Source organism: Saccopteryx leptura, chromosome 5 (genome assembly GCF_036850995.1).
Source record: "Saccopteryx leptura isolate mSacLep1 chromosome 5, mSacLep1_pri_phased_curated, whole genome shotgun sequence".
Lineage (NCBI taxonomy): Eukaryota > Metazoa > Chordata > Mammalia > Chiroptera > Emballonuridae > Saccopteryx > Saccopteryx leptura.
The window spans coordinates 118,478,720-118,500,108 of record NC_089507.1 but is presented as its reverse complement, the minus strand read 5'-3'; the positions used below and the strand labels follow the sequence as shown (position 1 = coordinate 118,500,108).

The following is a 21,389-nucleotide window of genomic DNA, read 5'->3' as shown; positions in this document are numbered from 1 at the left end:
TGAATTTTAAATATATCTAAAAGAGGTTGCACAGCCTCCCACAATCAAGAGCTGAATCCCATAGCTCTCTGAGGTAGGGATGGAAGAAGGAAGATTCAGCCCAATGCTTTCCTGGTCAGTAAGAGGCTGCTTTCTCTAGTGCTCATTCTTTGAAATGTCTACCTCTTTTTATAACACTGGAAGCCTTTAATTTATAAGCTGGATTTGTAAATTGACGGGGCCCAGCCTGCTTGGCCTGTGGTGCATGTGGCTTAATTTCATGTCTGGAGGCCTGCTATTTGCTGCTCTGAGGAAGTAATAAGAGCTTTGGTGACCTGGTTTGCTCACAATTTATAGGCTCAAATCTAGATAATCTGAAAAAGTCAAACTTATGGTTGTAAACTAGAAGGAAAATTAAAATTTTAAAACCAGCATCAATATGGTATAGACATGAATTAGAAGTTAGGAAGAGCCTAGAAGGAGAGATTTTTTGTTAAGGCAACCCTCAAGACATTTGAAATTGTTAGGATGATTTTAAATAGGCAACCCTTTGGCTTTAAAAACACCAAGGTTTCAACTTTCTGTATGTAGTGTTTTACATATAAACACACAAAATTTAAGAGGGAAAGTAATCTTTTTATGTAAAGCCATTTTGATTTATGGCTTCCTGGCCTCTGAAAACCTCCTTGCACCTTCATTAAAGACACTGAGTGTTTGCCTGACCAGGCAGTGGTGCAGTGGATAGATCATCATTGGACTGGGATGCAGAGGACCCAGGTTCGAAAACCCAACGTCGCCAGCTTGAGCAGAGCTCATCTGGCTTGAGCCCAAGGTCACTGGCTTGCGCAGGGGTCACTCACTCTGCTGTAGCCCTTGGGTCAAGGCACATATGAGAAAGCAATCAATGAACAACTAAGATGCCGCAACAAAGAATTGATGCTTCTCATCTCTCTCCCTTCCTGTCTGTCCCTCTCTCTCTGTCACACACACACGCGCGCACACACACACACACATACACAGACACCAAGTGGTTTTAAAACCAAATAAAATAATTTTTTTGCACAAGCAGGTGTTTTTAGTATAATAATTAGGAATATCGTTAGGAAGATTGTTTTTTTATTGTGTTTTTTACAGTGACAGAGAGAGAGAGTCAGAGAGAGGGATAGATAGGGACAGACAAACAGGAACGAAGAGAGATGAGAAGCTCAATCATTAGTTTTTCATTGAGACACCTTAGTTGTTCATTGATTGCTTTCTCATATGTGCCTTAACTGTGGGCCTTCAGCAGATCGAGTAACCCCTTGCTTTCAAGCCAGCAACCTTGGGTCCAAGCTGGTGAGCTTTGCTCAAACCAGATGAGCCCGCACTCAAGCTGGCGACCTCGGGGTCTCGAACCTGGATCTTCTGCATCCCAGTCCGATGCTCTATCCACTGCGCCACCGCCCGGTCAGGCAGAAAGATTGTTGAAAGCAGTGTATACCATAAAGCTTAGATGGTATTACTAAATAAAGAAAATAAGATTTTAGACCTCATTTGGACACTAAAAAGCAAACTTTTTCATGTAATACTAAAATCAACTATGGAATTGAAGAAACGCACTAAGATAATATTTTGTCTAAATATATTTTCTATTTTTTATAAAACATTAATTTTACCTATGGAAGGAATACAAAATACTTTTTTTTTTTAAAAAAAAGCATACTAGACCAAAGTTCCCTTTGACTACTACCCCTCCCATCTTCCCAGAAGTCATCATTTTGCCACTTATTCTTCCAAATCACTTTCTGAATATTTGTATGTATCTATATGCATAAAACAGATATCTATGTTTTGAAGAGATGTTTAAAAAATAATTCACAGATTGTATTGTTTGCTGGTTCATTTTAAATATGACTTTCCATTATATGTTTTGTTTTTGATACTTCAATAATATTAATAATAGCAGCAGACATTTATTGAGTAGTTTAGCAAGACGTTTAGCATTTTTATATAATTTAATTTCATAATCTTTTTTTTTTTTTTTTGTATTTTTCTGAAGCTGGAAATGGGGAGAGACAGTCAGACAGACTCCCGCATACGCCCGACCGGGATCCACCCGGCACGCCCACCAGGGGGTGATGCTCTGCCCCTCCCGCACATCGCTCTGTCACGACCAGAGCCACTCTAGCACCTGGGGCAGAGGCCAAGGAGCCATCCTCAGTGCCCGGGCCATCTTTGCTCCAGTGGAGCCTTGGCAGCAGGAGGGGAAGAGAGAGACAGAGAGGAAGGAGGGGGGGCGGTGGAGAAACAAATGGGCGCTTCTCCTATGTGCCCTGGCCGGGAATCGAACCCGGGTCCCCTGCATGCCAGGCTGACGCTCTACCGCTGAGCCAACCAGCCAGGGCCTAATTTCATAATCTTTATAAGAAGCTTAAGAGGTATGAATCCTGAGAAGGAATATACCTGCCAAGAAGGACGTCTCATGTTTAGTTAGGCACAAAATCATAATCATCATCTAGCAGCCATTGCTAATAGAGGTCTCTCACTCCTAAGCTCCCTGCACTATGTTCCTGCTGTCTGATGGGACGCTTATAATAGTGCTCCTGGGTATCCTCTTTTAACCAATGCTCTTGAGACCTGCCTGCCCAGTCAGAACTGTGCAGCTCTGTCCTCATTTGCATCTATTCTGACCAATCAGAAAAGCTCCATAATGACCATTCAGAATGCCTGAAGCTGACCAAGGACAGTGGTATTTGGACCAATCAGATGAGGCTGTTTGGATTCCTTATTTGCATAAAAATGAACCAATTGAGAACCTGGGTAGGATCATCTCTATAAAAAGTCTACTCCCCTTGATCTTTGCAGAGCAGTCTTTTGGATTTCACTGGTGGTTGTGTCTCCCCAATTTGCAAATTATTCGCCTGAATAAAGTTCCTCTTTTTACCACAGCCCAGACTGGGGGATTCCTGTTAGCATTGGATTGGTGGCAGCGACCTTTTGTTGATGGAGGTGAGTATTATATATTAATTTTATATGAATAAAATTTTACCTTCATTATACCTCACATCTACATTAAATTGCTAATCCAGGAGTTTATTATTCTTTAATAAGTCTTCAAATATAAAACATTTAGAATGATTTTTAAGAATCAGTAGGAATATAACTGCTAGTTGTAGTTCTGTTATTCATGTACAACTGGCCGTTCTCTACCAAGTCCCTGGAGTGAGTGTCTTTGCTAAGCCAGAAGGCTGGGAATAAGAGGGTGACTTTTCCTCACCTTTTAGGAATGAAAAGGTGTATGTGTCATATCTGACTCATTCTAAATGAAGAACAGACAACCCCAGACATTTCCTCAGTGGTTAATGTTTTAAAAGCCAATGCCTATGATGATGTCCTTGTTTGAGAGACAGTTATAGGATGTAATACTTAGGAGAAAGGTTTGATTTTGAAAGATGTTTTTCATTGTACCCTTAATCATACTGGTATGAGGAAGTAAAGGCTGCTGCAATGGGGACTCTGGGAATTTTTATGGGAATTGGTAGAAAGGGAGTGATATTGGGTGGATTGAGAGAAGAAAGGTTCTGCTTATTATGTATACCCTGATTTTGGAGTTTGGATGATGATATTTTCAAAATTTCATGACAAAGTTAAGAGCTTTTAATGAATGGGAGCTGTCAGAAAAGTTGAAATCTCAGTTCTGCTGTTTAATTAACTAGGTAACCTTGAGAAAGCCACTTTATGCTATTTCAATCAAATACACACCTTACAAAGTTCTGGGGTTGAAACTGCATAAAGTGTTCTCTACATTGAAGAGTGCTATACAAGTGTGCAAATATTACGTGATAGTTTTGATGTTTATATTATTGTAATTGTTGCCAAGGCCGCCTACAGTTTGCGTCTTTTAATATTGCCTCTGTCCTCAAGGCTTACTCTGCTTGCTTCTTTCTGTCCTTTATAACTGGAAAAGAGAGTACTTATTTTCAGAATAGAAATGAAGCCTTATTGCTGAATCATTTAACAAATATTGCAGGCCTACTATGAATCAGTCAGCATTTCTTCAGGCCTAATGTGAGAACTGGAAACATTATCTACAGTAACTCTCCATGAAAGAGATACGCTGAAGGTCCCAACAGTTATCATTTCATTGTTATTGCTTTCATGTTTGCAGATACTTTTGACTTTTTTGTCTTCAAGATGACAGTATAAAATATTACTTAACACCTGCATTTATAGAACTATTCAATAATAAGTTTTGTTGTAGTAGATCATTGTTTAAAAACAAAAAATTATCTTGCTATAGCTTCTTTCTAACCAGAAATGTTTAAATTATTTTGAAATCTCAATGTACAATGAGGGTATGAAGATTTTATGCTTAACAGAACAAGACATGAGTTAAAAATGGTTAAGTAGCACTAAAAGTTAACTCTTGTTTCTAGATGAGGAAATAACTCTGAGTTTCCATTTGGTGCGCTTCAGGGTCCCCACTATAATGGGAAACTAACTAATCCTTGCTTGAAACCCCAATCAGAAGTCTGGTTTGTTATTTGGAGTTTATTATTTTGTTTCCTCTCATTCTGCTAATGTTTTTCCTAATGTAAATTTTATAGCAACTCCAAATCCATGGAAAGAGCACCTTTAACTTAGGTAACTGCCTACCTGGGAGCCAATGCTTCAGAAATTAGACATCAGTTGTTACCAGTTGTAAAGGTGACTAAGAAGTCTACAATTGAAATCTCATTTGCTAGTTGAGTGTTGTGCCGTTATTGTACAGAAACACTACTGGTATAGGCTTTTTCTTTAAGAATATATGTGTGCTTTGGAGGAAGTGCTTGTTGGAAGAGCCCTTTAGTTTTATTCCTACTTCTCAATAGTTCCAAAAGCTTACCCTTTTCACTTTTATTGGTGGTTTGTTTTGTCATGTCTGTACTTGTTTTTATTTATTTCCTGACTTACTCTTGCTGGAAGGCCAGCTATTTCTATCCTGAAGTTATACCAATGGGAAAACTAAAGTCTTGTTTCAAAATGACCAATGAAATTCCATTCCATATGTTAAACTCAGCCCATTGGAAAAATCTCTTTTTTCTTCATTTTATTTTGATACCCCACCCATGCCCTTATTGTCTGAGGACCATGAAGAGTTTTTTGGTTTGCTTTTAAATTAATCTCTCTCAAACTCACCTGTTCAGAGAAGCTGAGCATTTACTCTTTTCCAGAAGCAGCTGTAGCAAGAGTAGTTTGTTTTCTTGAGATCCCAACCAGGGGTCTCTAAGGAGTCTACAGTATGCACAGTCACATTTGCTTTTTCAAATTGGAGATATTTTAACTTGCCTTGACCATAACCAAGTTACTCTTAAAACAAAAAGTCCATAATCAGTGAATTCTTCCTCAGGTTCTGACTTATAGTGCTGAAGAAACTTTTACATAGAGTAGACAAAGGCTGGAGTAAGAATTTCTAGTTTCTTATTATTTATTGTGGAAAGAATGTTTTCCCTCCAGACTGACTAGGAACAAGATGTTTAAACATAAGCCAGGGTGGAGACCTGTTTGTTTGGTCAGCTTCAGAGGAGCCACGTTTTCCTCCTCAGGATGAGCCTGCCAACTATTATACTCCCACCTCTGCCTGATTCTTCAAGTTTCTTTGGAATTTTTAGTTAGGGCTCTGTTGGAAAAGGCAGAGATTCTGAGCATACGTGGCAATGAGGAAGTCTAACAGGCTGTTTTCTCGAACAACATGATTTTATCATGACATTATGCATTTATGCTGTGCTGTGTGTGTACATAAAATGACGTTTCCAGTTTTCCCGGTCCCCCTCTGCTGTTGGCTTGTGTGTTCGCCTAACTGGCTGCGTGCCGCAGAACTCCATCTATCACAGGCGGTGAGAGGAGGTACAGAGATATGAAAGGGTTACTGTTCACATTTCCTGTGTAATTCTCTGTGATCTTACTGAGCTGTAATTCCTTTATTGATGTTAAACATTCCCAGGCTCCTTTAACCTTCTATCCTGCTTGCACTGGCCAAGTTTGTCCCAGGTGATCATGTAGGCAAATCTGCTTTTAAAGACTAGAAATCACTTCTTCCTCCACAAAGAAGGCTAAATGCTCATTCCTTTGCTGTCCTAGAAGAAATCCCTTTGATTTAAAACAAGAACACAGCAGTAATGTATTAGTTTTCAAATTCAAATTCAGCAGCCAAGTTTGTTGGCAAATGAATTGTGTAGATCTTGGAATCTACTGACTCCTGGTTTAGTGAATTTCTACTTAAATGAAAGCCCAGTGATCTCTTAAAGATTACATTCTTCCTTCTGAAAACACACTTGAAAAATGGGTTCTGATTCTAAAAGGGTAGAGTTGACTCTGTGATCTTGTAGTTTATAGTTTATTTAATCATTCGGTCTTGTTAATTGCCTCTGACATGAGGCTGCATCTCTGAAACTGGCTTTCTGCCTGAGCGCCATGCAGAAGGTTGTGGCTGAGTGTGCGGAGGTGCTTGTTAGCGTCTACTTTTTCCCAGGTTTTGAAAGTATTGCAGCTCATTTTTATTCCATAATATTTTAAATACACATTTTTGTGGTTGGTAAAGGTTTTCTATTTTTGCCTTTCCCCTTAAGTTTTAGAAGGAAATGCTATGCTGCTGTGAAGTGTGAAAATGTGTCACCGACTGCTGATGCATTGATAGGAACTGAGTGCCCGAGCCAGCACTGCCCTCCTCATGGGTAATGAACTCTTGTTTAGACACCGCCCTGGGCTGTGTACTCATATTGCTTATAACACATCTCTGTCTCCTAATTCAACAATGCAGGAACATAGGGGTTTGGGGATAGACAGAAACAAAACAATGTCTTTTTGAAGGAGTTTCTGGGATAATTGAAGTTAGCCAGTGTTTAGGACAAAGAAAATTACTTGCATTGCCTAAAGCAATGAGATAAAATATTTTTATGCACTTTAACCAAGTATACTACGGTTTTATGTGGACAGGGGTAGATGAATTTTTAGATTGATTCTGATTGGATCTGCCTTAGAGAGCCAATGTGAATGGTTGATATTTCTCATTCACCTTTAGTGTCCAGTGCCTAAAATCGTCTGTCACATAGTAGGTGTCCCATGACAGTTTGTTGAATGAATGCATGCATGCCTGAATGAATGAATGAGGCTGCCACATTAATTCTGTAGATTCTTAATTGTTCCATATATGTGCATGTCAATAATGCACATCCTTTCTGTTGGTCTCAAATGATAGAGTTCAAAGTCCTTTGCTATTCAGCAGTTAATTCCTTCACAACATTTTGTGAACAGGCCCTTAAGTGATCTGCACCTGGCTGGCCTAACCATGACACTGCTCTATCATAGAAAAAAATTAACATTTAGTCATAAATTAGTTAAATTATAGTCTATTAACATTTCCTAAAACCAATAATTTTACATAATTTTCCAATAATTCTATGTAGACATTCTAGGTAGTCTTTACTAATAATTTTCATTATTTATATAATGGAAAAATACTTATATTTTCTCACAGAGATTAATTATTCCTAGGACCATTATAATGCACTGAATAGTAGTATTAACAAAATACTTAGAGAATGCTAATGTAAACAGCCTGGTCCATGGGTTCTCCAGAGAGATATATGACCTTGGTCCTGCCACCTAAAGTCTCTGTGACATCTTGACAAACAGGATACCTGAACTAGTCAAGTTAAACAGCAACTTGAAAGTGCATTAAATATGGTTATCTGTTAAGTGAGAGACCTGAACAAGAATAAAGTAGCTTTGTGAAGGGAGAAGTCATTCTGACTTGAATTAGAGAGTGGTGAGAGATTGTATGGAGGAAGCTTGAGTTGGGCATGAAGCAAATAGTTGGTGTCTGGATATAAAGGAGTGAGGCTCTTTGAGCCCTATAAATATGGGGGATAGTCATCATACTTTCTGTTCCCAGCAGCAGTGAAGAAACAGCAATGAAGAGCTTAAGGATATGATGAAGACTCTCCCTTAATGACATATCTGTTCCTTATTTTTTACTGAATGGAATTCCACAGCAGCTTTCACCAAGGACATATTGCAGCTTCTTTAGTTACCATAGGAACCACTTCAATAAGAAGTCCTCCCAAATTTCTTCCACCCAATTAAAGTTTCAGCAGGAAGACAGAAATAAGACCTGAAGAGTTATCATTCATAACTACACTTTAGTAATAAAGGCCCCATCCACTTTCAATGGTGAGTTTAACAGTGCTTCCTGCTGAGTTATATCTTGATTTAAGTCGAACATAGAGATACATCCAAATTTACTTTTCTTTTGCACAGATATTGTGGCTGTAGTCATTCTATGTAAATATAGGTTCATAGTCATTTTTTATTAACATGTTAAAGGTTCTTCTACAGTACATCAATAATTATATTAATATCCTGAATACTTTACTCCAAATTTTGGTTTTGTAAAGCAAGTTTAAAAATGGATAAAATTTTTATTGAGACCCTTTGATTATATTTACTTATTGAAAGCAGACTTTATTCCATTTAATTTTTGGGTCAAATTTCTATCTCTAGTTTTATTCTTTTATTGTATAAAGGAAAAAATAATATACCAATGAAAGGAAACCAGATTTTCCAATATAATAAAGATAGGCCTTAATATACGGTCTACCGGAAAGTTCTGTCCATTTTTGGAATAAAACAAAATACAAATTTTTCTTACGTCAATAAACTTTATTAAATAATATAATTGCCATTATTACTAATGATTTCTTGCCAGCATGAAGGCAATTTGTATATCCCATTTTTGAAAAATGTTTTATCTTTTGATGCGAAAAATTGAACCAGTGCTTGTTTGATATCTTCTTCATTTTTGAATTTTTTGCCCTTCAAAAAAAGCCTCAAACTCAGCATTTTCATCTGTCTAGGATTTCAGTGTGCATACTTCGAACTAGTTCTTGCAAAATGAAAAAGAATAGTTTTTAAACAGCAAACTGTTTTTTAATTTTTATTTATTTTGTAAGGACAAAAACAAGTGATAGTTGGAGGGTGCTAAGTCTGGGGAATATGGTGAATGTGACAGAATTTCCCAGCCTAGTTCTGCAATTTTTTGACGAGTCCCCAAAGCAGCATGTGGCCTGGCATTATCATGATGTTCTTCCTATTGAACATCACCGGCCTCTTTTCTTGGACTGCTGTCTTTAAATTATTTAGTTGCTGACAATACTTCTCCGAATTGAGCTTTTCGTTTGGTTTTAAAAGCTCATAATGTATTGGTCCTCGAATGTCCCACCATACACACAACATTCTCTTATTCAGAGTCAAATTTGGTTTAGAAGTGGAAGGGCTAGGTTTTCTGGGTTCACAGTATGCCCTTTTCCTTACGATGTTTTCGTAGGTAATCCACTTTTCATCCCCGGTTATCATCCAGTTCAAGAAGGGCTCAATTTTGTTCCGAGCAAGCAGAGATGTGCATATGATGACTCAATCATCCAAATTCTTCTGACTTAATTCATGTGGCACCCATCTTGAATATTTCCACACCAATCCTATCTTCCGAATATGGTCCGAAATGGTTTGCTGAGCTGAATTAAGCCTTTCTGTGATCTCCAATGTTGTCAGGAAAGGATCTTGCTCCAATTGGTCTTAACAACATCGTCATCGATCAAAGATGGTTGCCCAGAATGTGGCTTATCAGAAAGGTCGAAATCACCTGTTTAGAATTTTTCAAACCATCTTCTGCATGTCCTATCAGAAACTGTACCTTCACCAAACACTTTCAATAAATTTCTATATGCTTCTGTAGCATTTCTTCCTTGTTGAAATTCATAAAAATTAGTGGCGTAAATGAACTTTATCAATAGCCATGGGTACACTATTGCTTCTTACATAAGACTAACGTGAATCAAGTTTGTTTTAGTTAATTTGCTACGTCAGTATGTATACATTAAGTGATAAAAATAGAGAGGCACACATGCGCCAAATAAACATGTGCTTACGTGTCGAAACTTGTTGCGATAGAAACGGACAGAACTTTCCGGTAGACGTGATATAAAGTCTTGTGGCCAGAAGCAAATTTGTGGTCCTATGCATATTTCTAAACATCCCCATTTGTTCAACTGTATGAGTTGCTGCCAGTGTGACAATGAAGGGGACTATAACCAGTGCTTGTTTCTTGTTCCATATTTTTCTGACAATCTAGTCTTTTTTAAGACATTAGGAGGTGATCCATTATTGAAAAGTTTGGTAGTCAGCAATTTTATAAAAGGTGGAAGCATCTCAGTAACTATTACTGATTTTTTTTAACCCGGTATTTCCCAAATGTATTTGATTTTAGAAGTGCCCACTGTCTGACCTACTCCCCTCCCTCCCTCCCTCCCTCCCTCCCTCCCTCCCTCCCTCCCTCCCTCCCTCCCTCCCTCCCTCCCTCCCTCCCTCCTTCTTAAAGACACATTAAGATCCCCTGTAGAACAGGTGTCAGGAACGGTCACTATGAAGTTTACATACACGCACATTATTTCAATCTGTTGCTTAGATCAATTTTTCTCCTAATTTCTACCTTTTCTAGGGCAAAGGATAGGACCTAGAAAGGAAAGAGAATAATTTTTAAGTCTTGCTAGCTGTTCAGATGTCATGTTTAATGGGAAAGAGTCTGGCACTCCCATCTGAAACAAGTTTTGAACTATGTCTAAAGGTTGTAAGAGTTCACACTCTCTGCATCTTCTATAGCTCTGAAAAAGTCAGGAGTTGACCAAGCATAACAGAAATCACCTCTGGGGGTGGGGGGGGTGGGGGTCAGGAATGACTAGGGGGCACTTAGAGGTAAAATGAACTTTTCCATTTTAGCATGACTACTTGTTTTGTTTGAATTCTTTTTGTAACCTTAAAAACAAAGAACAAATTAAAAGATTTAACTAGTTGAGAGAACCTCTACTTTATGAAAGGATGCGTACCCCAAGTTTTTTAATAACTAGAGTCTCTGGTGTTTTAAAACTCACTTTGTGGGGCGGAAATTTGAACCTTTTCTTTTTTGCAGAAAAAAAGCTTATCATGTGCCGTGACCAGCGCGGGGAAGTGAAGACCTGAGTAGGGATAACAGAGGATGAAGGAAAACCCAGAGACGAAGATCAGGTTGGGCCAGGTGGGACAGCGGCTCTGATGGAGACACACTGCCTCCACGCCTGTTTCAGGCTGGCCGTCTCTTGGGGCTTTGAACCTGGGTCCTTTGTCATCCCAGTCCGACACTCTATCCATTGTGTCACCACTGGCCCTGCTTTTGGTGTCAATGCCACAAACAGCCTTCAAGTTGTTTCAGTGTCCTGCCTTGCCAGGTCACTCGAGGCCGAGCAGGGCCCTTCCTCTGCTCTTCAGTGGCACATAGGCCAGATGCATTCAGGTGCAGTGGCTCTCTACATCTCCTCCTTTTTTATTTTTAAAATACAGGTGTTTATTTATTTATTCATCACAGAGCTTCAGTGCATGAGGTAATCATCTTCTAGTAAGCACATATTTGGGGGAGATAGGAGGTGACAAACAGAGTACAGAAGCCTCCTGTGCAGATAATCATGGCGTGAACCTGGTATCCCTAAGTCCGCATGAATGATACCTGCCAGATAATCATGTCGTGAACCTGGCATCCCTTAGTCCGCATGAATGATACCTGCCAGATAATCATATCAGGGACCAGGCATCCCTAAGTCCGTATGAATGATATCTGTTTAGGGCAACATTCCACTCAGGCCACTCTTCTATATTATCCCCTTTTTTGTTTCTTAAATGCAGGCAATGGCATGCTATGCTTGCTTGGAAGAGCTGTCTTTGGATGACTTGACATCCAACTGAAAATGAGCAAAACAAAATTATACAACATATTATTAAAGCAATCAAATACCAAGGGTTAAAGCCTTGTAAATAATTAAAAAGTTGATTAACTACTTATGCTGGACTAACAATATCATCATGGCTATCTTGAATATTTTGATTATGTTTATGTAGCTTAGCTACATCAATACTAATATTATTATTCCAAGTTCCTTGAAGATGCATTTTGATTTTCTTCCATTCCTATTGGGATTGATTATAGGAACAGAGGTACACAGATCCCCTGAAAGGCTGCATGACATAGGAGTTGTGGGCTTACTTTAATGCTCTGAATTTGAACACCTGAATTCAGAAATGTAGCTTCTAATGCATTCAGCTTTGCCTTCAGCTTTTCCTCCAGCTTTAAATTAATGTGTTCTTGATCATGTGAAGCCAAGGAAGTATTTTGAGCCAACTGATTGACATAGTGCGCATTTTGAATACTTTGGGTAAGAGCAGTAGCTCCTATTATAGTGGAAGCTAATAAGTCTACAAGGGTTACTATGCCAAATATGATGATGCCAACAACTCTTTTGAACCTGTGGATAAATAATTGGTGTCTCTCTTGTAAAGCTTGAAGCCCTGTATCATGATACTAGGGTCCAGAAATATTTGCTGGAAGCATCAGAAAAGATGGTGGTTTTAATGCTAAAATGTCTTGCCCTTTATTATATCTAGTGATATAATTTGTCAGATTACAATGAACACACTGGACTGTATAATATGGTCCAGTTGGAGTAATATTTACCAGAGAAGCCAAAAGTACATACGGAGGCTGGACACATGCTCGGAGGCCATAACAAAAGGGTGAAGGGACACAGGGGGAAAGGACAGAAGCAGAAGAATGTCGAGTAAAATTTACAAAATCTGTTGCAGTGGCTAAATGCCACAATTCCTTTTGGAGGCTGTTGGAAACAATTACAAGTATATTGCTCATAAAACCTCCAGGAGTCATATAATTGTGACGAGCATGAGAAACATCGAATCTTTGGGACTAATCACAAACTCGTTTGGCCATTCCTGTAATTATAAAAGCATTTTGGAAGAACATAAGCACATTCAGTCCAATGAGGGAACCTGCTTCATTCCTGACTGGTGTCATTAGGGCAGTAAGGGAGAGGAGGATGCCTTGCAGCAAGTTAGATTCCATTCTGAAGACCCAAAACCTACTTTAGTAACTTGCTGGAGATATTTACCTATATCCCAGGGACCAGCAATAGTTGCAATATATGTAGCCCTATATGAAATTTTGTTCTCAGGAGTCATCAAAAGGCACCCTACCTTAGGGGTAGAGGCAAAACAGGTCCCATTTTGGAATAACCCTGAAATGTATAATATAAAATTCAGGGGTAATATGGTTGTCGGTTTGTCTTTCTATCATTGCAGAATGGTTCGTGAAAGCCAGGATAGATTTCTACAGCAGGAATTCACCAGTACTAAGACATAACTTAGCCAGCATCATTCAGTCAGCCTGGGCAAGAGCATTAGAACTAATGGAGTCCAATAAACAAATAGCAAAAGGAGCAGTGGTTCTATAAACTGCTGTAGCTGTTTTCAGTTCTTTCAGTGTTTTAAAAGATAATGCCTCATGCATTCTTAAAGTCTGTCCTGGATTGTTGGGATCTGGCCTCTCAAAGACTGGGTACACAGAAAATCTTGTGACATCCTCTCCATTTTCACAATCTTTTTTCAATATCTTTGTAGAGGCGTCATACTTGGGGCTAAAGCCCCAAAGCTTTCCTTTTTCTTCAACTGTTTATTTTTGAAGGGAGGACGACTGCCCACTGCCAAAATTATAAGACTGTTCTCAAGGTCCTCCTTGGAGAAGGAATCTCCATCTCTTTCCTCCTCATCCCCTTCTGCCTCTTTCTCTAATTCTTGTTCATACTAGGGAGTAAACTACTCATCATCTTCAGATATATGACCACTACAGGAGGAGCTGAAGGAAGTGGAGGCGTATGAAGCCCCTCGTGCCCTTTCCCTGTTTCTTTTAAATGATTGGCCAAAGTGCCTAATGGCAATGTCTTGTCCTCTCAGGTGGGATCAAGACAATCTGTAATTAAATTCCACAAAGAGAAGGCCTTAACTGGAATCTTATCTGTGCTCTGCCGTATAATGAACCTTCAATTGCTTACCAACCCTTTTCCAGGTTTGTTGTTAACAGTCCCCTCTACAGGAAACCAGGGGCATGTCTTCCTGTACAAAGTGTAAAAATTTAAAAAGCTGACTCTTGAGGACAGTACAGCTGTGGACTCTTAACATTGCCTTAAGCATCTGCACATAAAGATTTTTTCCTTGAGAATTCGAATTGCCTGTGCTTTATACCTGGTGAAAATTCACTTCTTACCTCAACTTATATCTGATGCGTGTCTTCTTCAAGGAGTTTCCTCTCACCTGACATGTGGAGATCCCCTGTGCTCAGGTCCCTGATCAGGTGCCACTTGCTATGACCAGCGTGGGGAAGTGAAGACCTGAGTAGGGATAACAGAGGATGAGGGAAAACACAGAGACGAAGATCAGGTTTGGGCCAGGTGGGACAGCGGCTCTGATGAGACACACTGCCTCCACGCCTGTTTCAGGCTGGCCGTCTCCTGGGGCTTCGAACCTGGGTCCTTTGTCATCCCAGTCCGACACTCTATCCATTGTGTCACCGCTGGCCCTGCTTTTGGTGTCAATATCATGAACAGCCTCAAGTTGTTTCAGTGTCCTGCTTTGCCAGGTCACTCAAGGCTGAGCAGGGCCTTTCTCTGCTCTCAGCTGCATGTGTGCCGGACGCATTCAGTTGCAGTGCCTCTCTACAGTTATGTGAAGTAAGGTAAATCTGATTAGATAAATTTAATACCCCTTGTGCCCTATCATGGTACATATTTCTGTTGTTGCTAGTAATACACTCTACCATCATTCTCCATTTATATCCTACGTGAGGAACTGTGTCTTATTTGTCTTTGTATCTTAAGCACCTGACTACACCATGCCTGGTAGCTGGTGGACATTTAATAAATGTTTGCTGCTGTGGGTGTGGGGAAAGGGGAGGCTTAATTACACAATTATCCCTGGAGGAATACATTGGTGATTGTCATTTTCAAATCTTAAGAGAAATATGTTATTTTAATATATGTAATTTTAATATATTAAAATATATAAATTTTAACAATTTATATATTTTAATAAATTACATAAAATATGTAATTTTTTTTTTTTTTTTTGTATTTTTCTGAAGTTTGAAACGGGGAGGCAATCAGACAGAATCCCGCATGCGCCCGACCGGGACCCACTTGGCATGCCTACCAGGGGGCGATGCTCTGCCCATATGGGGCATTGCTCTGTTGCAACCAGTGCCATTCTAGCGCCTAGGGAGAGGCCATGGAGCCATCCTCAGCACCCGGGCCAACTTTGCTCCAATGGAGCCTCGGCTGTGAGAGGGGAAGAGAGAGAGAGGAAGGAGAGGGGGAGGGGTGGAGAAGCAGATGGGCGCTTCTCCTGTGTGCCCGAGCCAGGAATCAAACCCGGGACTCCAGCACTCCAGGCCGATGCTCTACCACTGAGCCAACTGGCCAGGGCCATAAAATATGTAATTTAAAGATATTTAAGATATCTTTAAAATAGACTTTACTTTTGAATTTATTTGTATCTGTCTTCTGTCAGAAAAATTTAAGATAGTATTCATTTATGCACATAATATGAAATAAAATTTAAGTAGATGAAAAAAATAACATGGTTGAAGGACCTTATTCTCATTTTTTAAAAATTAATTTTAATGGGGTGACATTGAAAAATCAGGGTATATATGTTCAGAGAAAACATCTCTAACTTATTTTGACATTTGATTATGCTGCATTCCCATGACCCAAAGTACAGTTGACTTCCGTCACCTTCTAACTGGTTTTCTTTGTACCCCTCCCCGCCCCTAACCCCCACACTTTTGTCCATGTCTCTTAGTCTCATTTTTATGTCCCACCTATGTATAGAATCATATAGATCTTAGTTTTTTCTGATTTACTTATTTCGCTCAGTATAATGTTATCCAGGTCCATTCATGTTGTTGTAAATGATTCGATGTCTTTTGTGTATAGAATAATATTTCTTATGGCTGAGTAGTATTCCATAGTATATATATACCAAAGCTTTTTAATCCACTCATCCACTGACGGACACTAGGGCTGTTTCCAGATCTTTGCTATTGTGAACAATGCTGCCATAAACATGGGGGTGCATTTCTTCTTTTGAAACAGTGCTATGGTGTTCTTGAGGTATATTCCTAAAAGCGGGATAGCTGGGTCAAAAGGCAGTTCGATTTTTAATTTTTTGAGGAATCTCCATACTGTTTTCCACAGTGGCTGCTCCAGTCTGCATTCCCACCAGCAGTGCAGGAGGGTTTCCTTTTCTCCACATCCTCGCCAGCACTTACTCTGTGTTATTTTGTTGATGAGCGCCATTCTGACTGGTGTGAGGTGATGTCTCATTGTGGTTTTAATTTGCATTTCTCTAATGATTAGTGATGTTGAGCATTTTTTCATATGCCTATTGGCCATCTGTATGTCCTCTTTGGAGAAGTGTCTGTTCATTTCTTTTGCCCCTTTTTTGATTGTTTATTTTCCTGGTATTGAGTTTTACAAGTTCTTTATAAATTTTGGTTATTAAACCCTTATCAGACATACTGTCAGATATGTTCTCCCATTGTATAGTTTTCTTTTTATTCTGTTCTTATTGTCTTTAACTGCGCAAAAGCTTTTTATTTTGATATAGTCCCATTTGTTTATCCTGTCTTTTATTTCACTTGCCCATGGAGATAAACCAGCAAATATATTGCTGTGAGAGATGTTAGAGAGCTTACTGCATATGTTTTCTTCTAAGATGTTTATGGCTTTACGGCTTACATTTAAGTCTTTTATCCATTTTGAGTTTATTTTTGTGAATGGTGTAAGTTGGGGGGTCTAGATTCATTTTTTTGCAGGTACCTATCCAATTTTCCCAACACTATTTGTGGAAGAGGCTGTCTTTACTCCATTGTATGCTCTTACCTCCTTTGTCAAATATTAGTTGTCCATAAAGGTATGGGTTTATTTCTGGGTTCTCTATTCTGTTCCACTGATCTATATGACTGTTCTTATGCCAGTACCAGGCTGTTTTGAGTATAGTGGCCTTGTAGTATAACTTGATATCCGGAAGTGTGATACCTCCCACTTTATTCTTTCTTTGCAAGATTGCTGAGGCTATTCGTGTTCTCTTTTGCTTCCATATAAATTTTTGAAATACGTGTTCTATATCTTTGAAGTAAGTCATTGATATATTAATCGGTATTGCATTAAATTTATAAATTGCTTTGGGTAATATAGAAATTTTAATGATGTTTATTCTTCCTAACCATGAGCACGTATTTGCTTCCACTTGTTTGTATCTTCCATGATTTCTTTTATCAATGTTTTATAATTTTCCGAGTACAAGTCTTTAATCACCCTGGTTAAATTTATTCCTAAGTCCTTTTTTTTTTTTTGGTTGCAATGGTGAAGGGGATTTCTTCCTTAATTTTTCTTTCTGACAGTTCATTGTTAGTATATAAAAATGCCTCTGATTTCTGAGTATTAATTTTATATCCTTCCACCTTGCTGAATTCATTTATCAGGTCCAGTAGTTTTTTAAGTGAGACTTTATGGTATTTTTGTATATACAATATCATAATATCTGCAAATAATGATAGTTTTACTTTTTCTTTTCCAATTTGGATGCCTTTTATTTCTTCTTCTTGTCTGATTGCTGTGGCTAGGATTTCCAGAACTATGTTGAATAAGAGTGGTGAAAGGGGGCAACCCTGCCTTGTTCCTAATCTTAAGAGTATTGCTTTTAATTTATGCACATTGAGTATGATGTTGGCTGTGGGTTTCTCATAGATGGCCTTTATCGTGTTGAGGTATGTTCCCTGTATTCCCACTTTGCTGAGAGTTTTGATCATGAATGGGTGCTGGATTTTAGCAAATGTTTTTTTCTGCATCTATTGAAATTATCTCCTTCCTTTTGTTTATGTGATGAATCACAGTGATTGATTTGTGAATATTGTATCAGCCTTGCCTTCCCAGAATAAATCCCACTTGACCATGGTGTATGATTTTTTTCATACATTGCTGGATCCGGTTTGCTAATATTTTGTTGAGAATTTTAGCATCTAAATTCATCAACGTATAATTTTCTTTCTTTGTGTTCTCTTTGCCTGTTTTTGGAATCAGAATTATGCTTGCCTCATAAAAGGAGCTTGGAAGTTTTCCTTCCTCTTGAATTTTTTGAAATAGCTTGAGAAGGATAGGAGTTAGTTCTTCTTTGAATATTTGGTAGAATTCATTTGTGAAGCCATCAGGCCCAGGACTTTTCTTTGTTGGGAGTTTTTTGATAACTGTTTTAATTTCATCTGTTGTAATTGGTCTGTTTAGGTTTTCTGATTCTTCCAGGTTAATTTTTGGTAGATTATATGTTTCAAGGAATTTGTCCATTTCATCTAGGTTGTCTAGTTTTTTGGCATACAGTTCTTCATAGTATTTTCTTACAATATTTTATATTTCTGTTGTGTCAGTTATTTCTCCACTCTCATTTCTTAATTTTATTTATTTCAGTCTTCTCTCTTTTTTTCTTGGTGAGTCTGGTTAAAGGTTCATCGATCTTGTTTACCTTTTCAAAGAACCAGCTCCTGGTTTCATTGATCCTCTGTATTGCTTCTTTAGCCTCTGTGTCATTTATTTCTGCTCTGATCTTTATTCTTTCCTTCCTTCTACTACATTTGGGGTTTATTTGCTGTTCTTTTTCTAGTTCTTTTAGATGCAGGGTCAAGTTGTTTATTTGAGCTTTTTCTAGCTTCTTAAGGTATGCCTATAATACTGTGAACTTCCCTCTCAAGACTGCTTTTGCTGTGTTCCATAAATTTTGAGTTGATGTATGCTCATTATCATTTATTTCTAGGAATTTTTAAATTTCTTCTTTGATCTCATTGTTAATCCATTCATTATTTAATAACATACTATTTAGTTTCCAAGTGTTTGAGTATTTTTCAGTTTCTCTGTTTTGGCTGATTTCTAGTTTCATGCCATTGTTATCTGAGAAAATGTTTGACATAATTTCAATCTTCTTAAATTTGTTGAGACCACTTTTGTGTCCTAACATGTGGACTATCCTAGAGAATGTACCATGAGCACTTGAAAAGAATGTATATTCTGCTGCTTGAGGGTGAAAGGTTTTGAAGATATGTATTAAATCAAGTTGATCTAGTGTGTCTTTTAAGTCTGCTGTTGCTTTGTTAATTTTCTTTCTTGAGTGTCTGTCTAGTGATTTAGTGGGGTATTGAAATCCCCTGCTATTATAGTATTGCTGTTGATCTCACCCTTTATATTCATCAAAGTCTGCTTTATATATATAGGTGCTCCTATATTAGGTGCTTAGATATTTATAACAGTTATATCTTCCTGTTACATTGCTCTTTTTATCATTATGTAGGGACCTTCTTTATCTCTTACGAGAGCCTTTGTTTTAAAGTCCATTTTTTCTGATATAAGTATTGCTACCCCAGCTTTTTTTTCATTCCATTTTCATGAAATATTTTTTCCATCCTTTTTTCTTCAGTCTATGTGCATCTTTTGTTTTAAGGTATGTCTCTTGTAGACAGCATATGTATAGGTCCTGTTTTCTTATCCACGCAGGTACCCTATGTCTTTTGATCGGATAATTTAATCCATTTACATTTAAGGTTATTTTTGATATGTAGTTGTTTATTGCCATTTTATTCTTTAAAACTATATTCCTCTTTTGCTATATTGTTTTTCTCCTTTGATCTGTTTACAGTAGGCCTCTTAATATTTCTTGCAGCATTGGTTTGGTTGTAATGAATTCCTTGAGTTGTTTTTTGTCTGGGAAGGTTTTTATTTCTTCTTCGATTTTAAACAATAGCCTCGCTGGATAAAGTAGTCTTGGTTGTAGGCTCTTGTTCTGCATTACTTTGAATATTTCTTGCCATTCCCTTCTGGCCTCAAGTGTTTCTGTTGAGAAGTCGGATGTCATCCTTATGGGGACTTCTTTGTAGGTTATAGCCTTTTTTTCTCCAGCAGCTTTTAATATTTTCTCCTTTTCACTAAGCTTTGGTATTTTAATTATGATGTGTCTTGGTGTAGATTTCTTTGGGTTTCTCTATAATGGAGTTCTCTATACTTTTTGAACTTGTGAGACATTTTCCTGCCTTAATTTAGCAAAGTTTTCAGTTATGATATGTTTGAACAAAATCTCTATCCCTTGTTCTTTCTATTCATCTTCAGGAACCCCTATGAATGCGGATGTTATTTCTCTTCATGTTGTCACTGAGCTCTCTTAGAGTTTCCTCAGACTTTTTGAGTCTCTTTTCTTTTTTCTGCTCTACTTTCATGCCTTTTTTTTATCTTGTCCTCTTACTCGCTGATTTGAATCTCAGCTTCATCCATCCTGCTTTTAATTCCTTCCATTGTGTTCTTCATTTCTGATATTGTATTTGTCATTTCTGACTGATTCTTTTTTCTTATTTCAATGTCCTTTTTTAATATTTGTTATCTCTTTATTTAAGTGTTCGTAATGACTGACTATTGTTATTCTAAGATCTTTGAGCATCCTAACAATCGTTATTTTAAACTCTTCATCTGGTAGTTTGTTTATATGTGACTCATTCAGGTCCTTTTCTGGGGATTTCTCTTGACTCATTTTGTTGCATTTCTTTGCCTTCTCATTTTGTCTGTGTAAAAGAATGTTTTGGCCACTGGGGTCCACTGGGTGTGGCCTCTTTGTTCCCTAGGTGTGGTTTGTCTGTAGACCCGTCACCCCCTCTGCTGTTGCTGCCTAGGGCATTTGGGTATAGGCATTGCCGGTGCCTGCCCACTGGGGCTGTTGCTGTGGTTTCCACCTCTACTTTACGGGAGTGGCTGTGATCACGTGCTCCGGTGTATAAGCCTCGGTGGCCTCGGCCTTCACCCCGCCTCCGTGGGTGGCGTTATGCTCGGCCCTGAGGGCAGGGGCGAGCACCTTTGCTCAGCTGCCGGTCTGCGCCTGATTTCTGGCTTTCGCCCCACCCCTGCAGGAGGAACCTTCTCGTGGGACGGCTGCAAGCCTTGGCTCCACAGGCCAGACTGGACTGTGTGCCCACGCTCAGTAGCGGGACTCCGCCTCTTCTGGGCTTTTGGCTCTGTCCCCGCAGGAGGAGCTGGCTCCCAAGTTTGGCCACAAGCCTCTGTTCTGCCGACGGGGTGAGGCTGTGCTCCTGCGCCCTTGCTCAAGGGCAGGTTTCCACCCCTTCCGGTGTTCCCGCCCTTCCCCCCACAGCCTGGATTGCAGGCGGCCCACAGATGGGCTTGACCACTTTTGCACGTCCCCTCCTCCCCAGCCAGGCAAGACTGAGCTCACACCTGGGCCTCAGTGGTAGCCAGCCTGCTTCCGCCCTTGCTGACAGAACCACGCTTCCGCATCCCGCCACCACCCGGCCTCGGGCGAGCCCTCGGCCGTGTGGGTTGGGGCGCTGCAGCTCAGACCCTAAGACTCACTATTGTAGTCCCAAAAGCTCCCTCCTAAGCAACTCTGCTCTGAGTGCCGGGGGAGAGCTTGTTTGGCTG

The 21,389-nt window shown here is 39.1% G+C and overlaps 1 protein-coding gene across 12 annotated transcripts in view; it reads left to right on the top strand.

Moving 5' to 3' along the window:
* ZNF438 (zinc finger protein 438) overlaps window positions 1-21,389 on the top strand; it is a 239,376-nt gene that overhangs the window by 80,115 nt on the left and 137,872 nt on the right. For 4 of the 12 annotated variants that reach the window (XR_010751696.1, XM_066386883.1, XM_066386881.1 and 1 more), the window contains 2 exons: window positions 2,908-2,967; window positions 10,961-11,065. The exons of 5 other annotated variants lie outside the window; for them this stretch is intronic. The gene's annotated coding sequence lies outside the window, so the exon portion shown is untranslated. The remainder of the gene's footprint in view (window positions 1-2,907; window positions 2,968-10,960; window positions 11,066-21,389) is intronic. 3 more of the 12 variants (XM_066386884.1, XM_066386890.1, XM_066386888.1) reach the window with 1 other exon arrangement.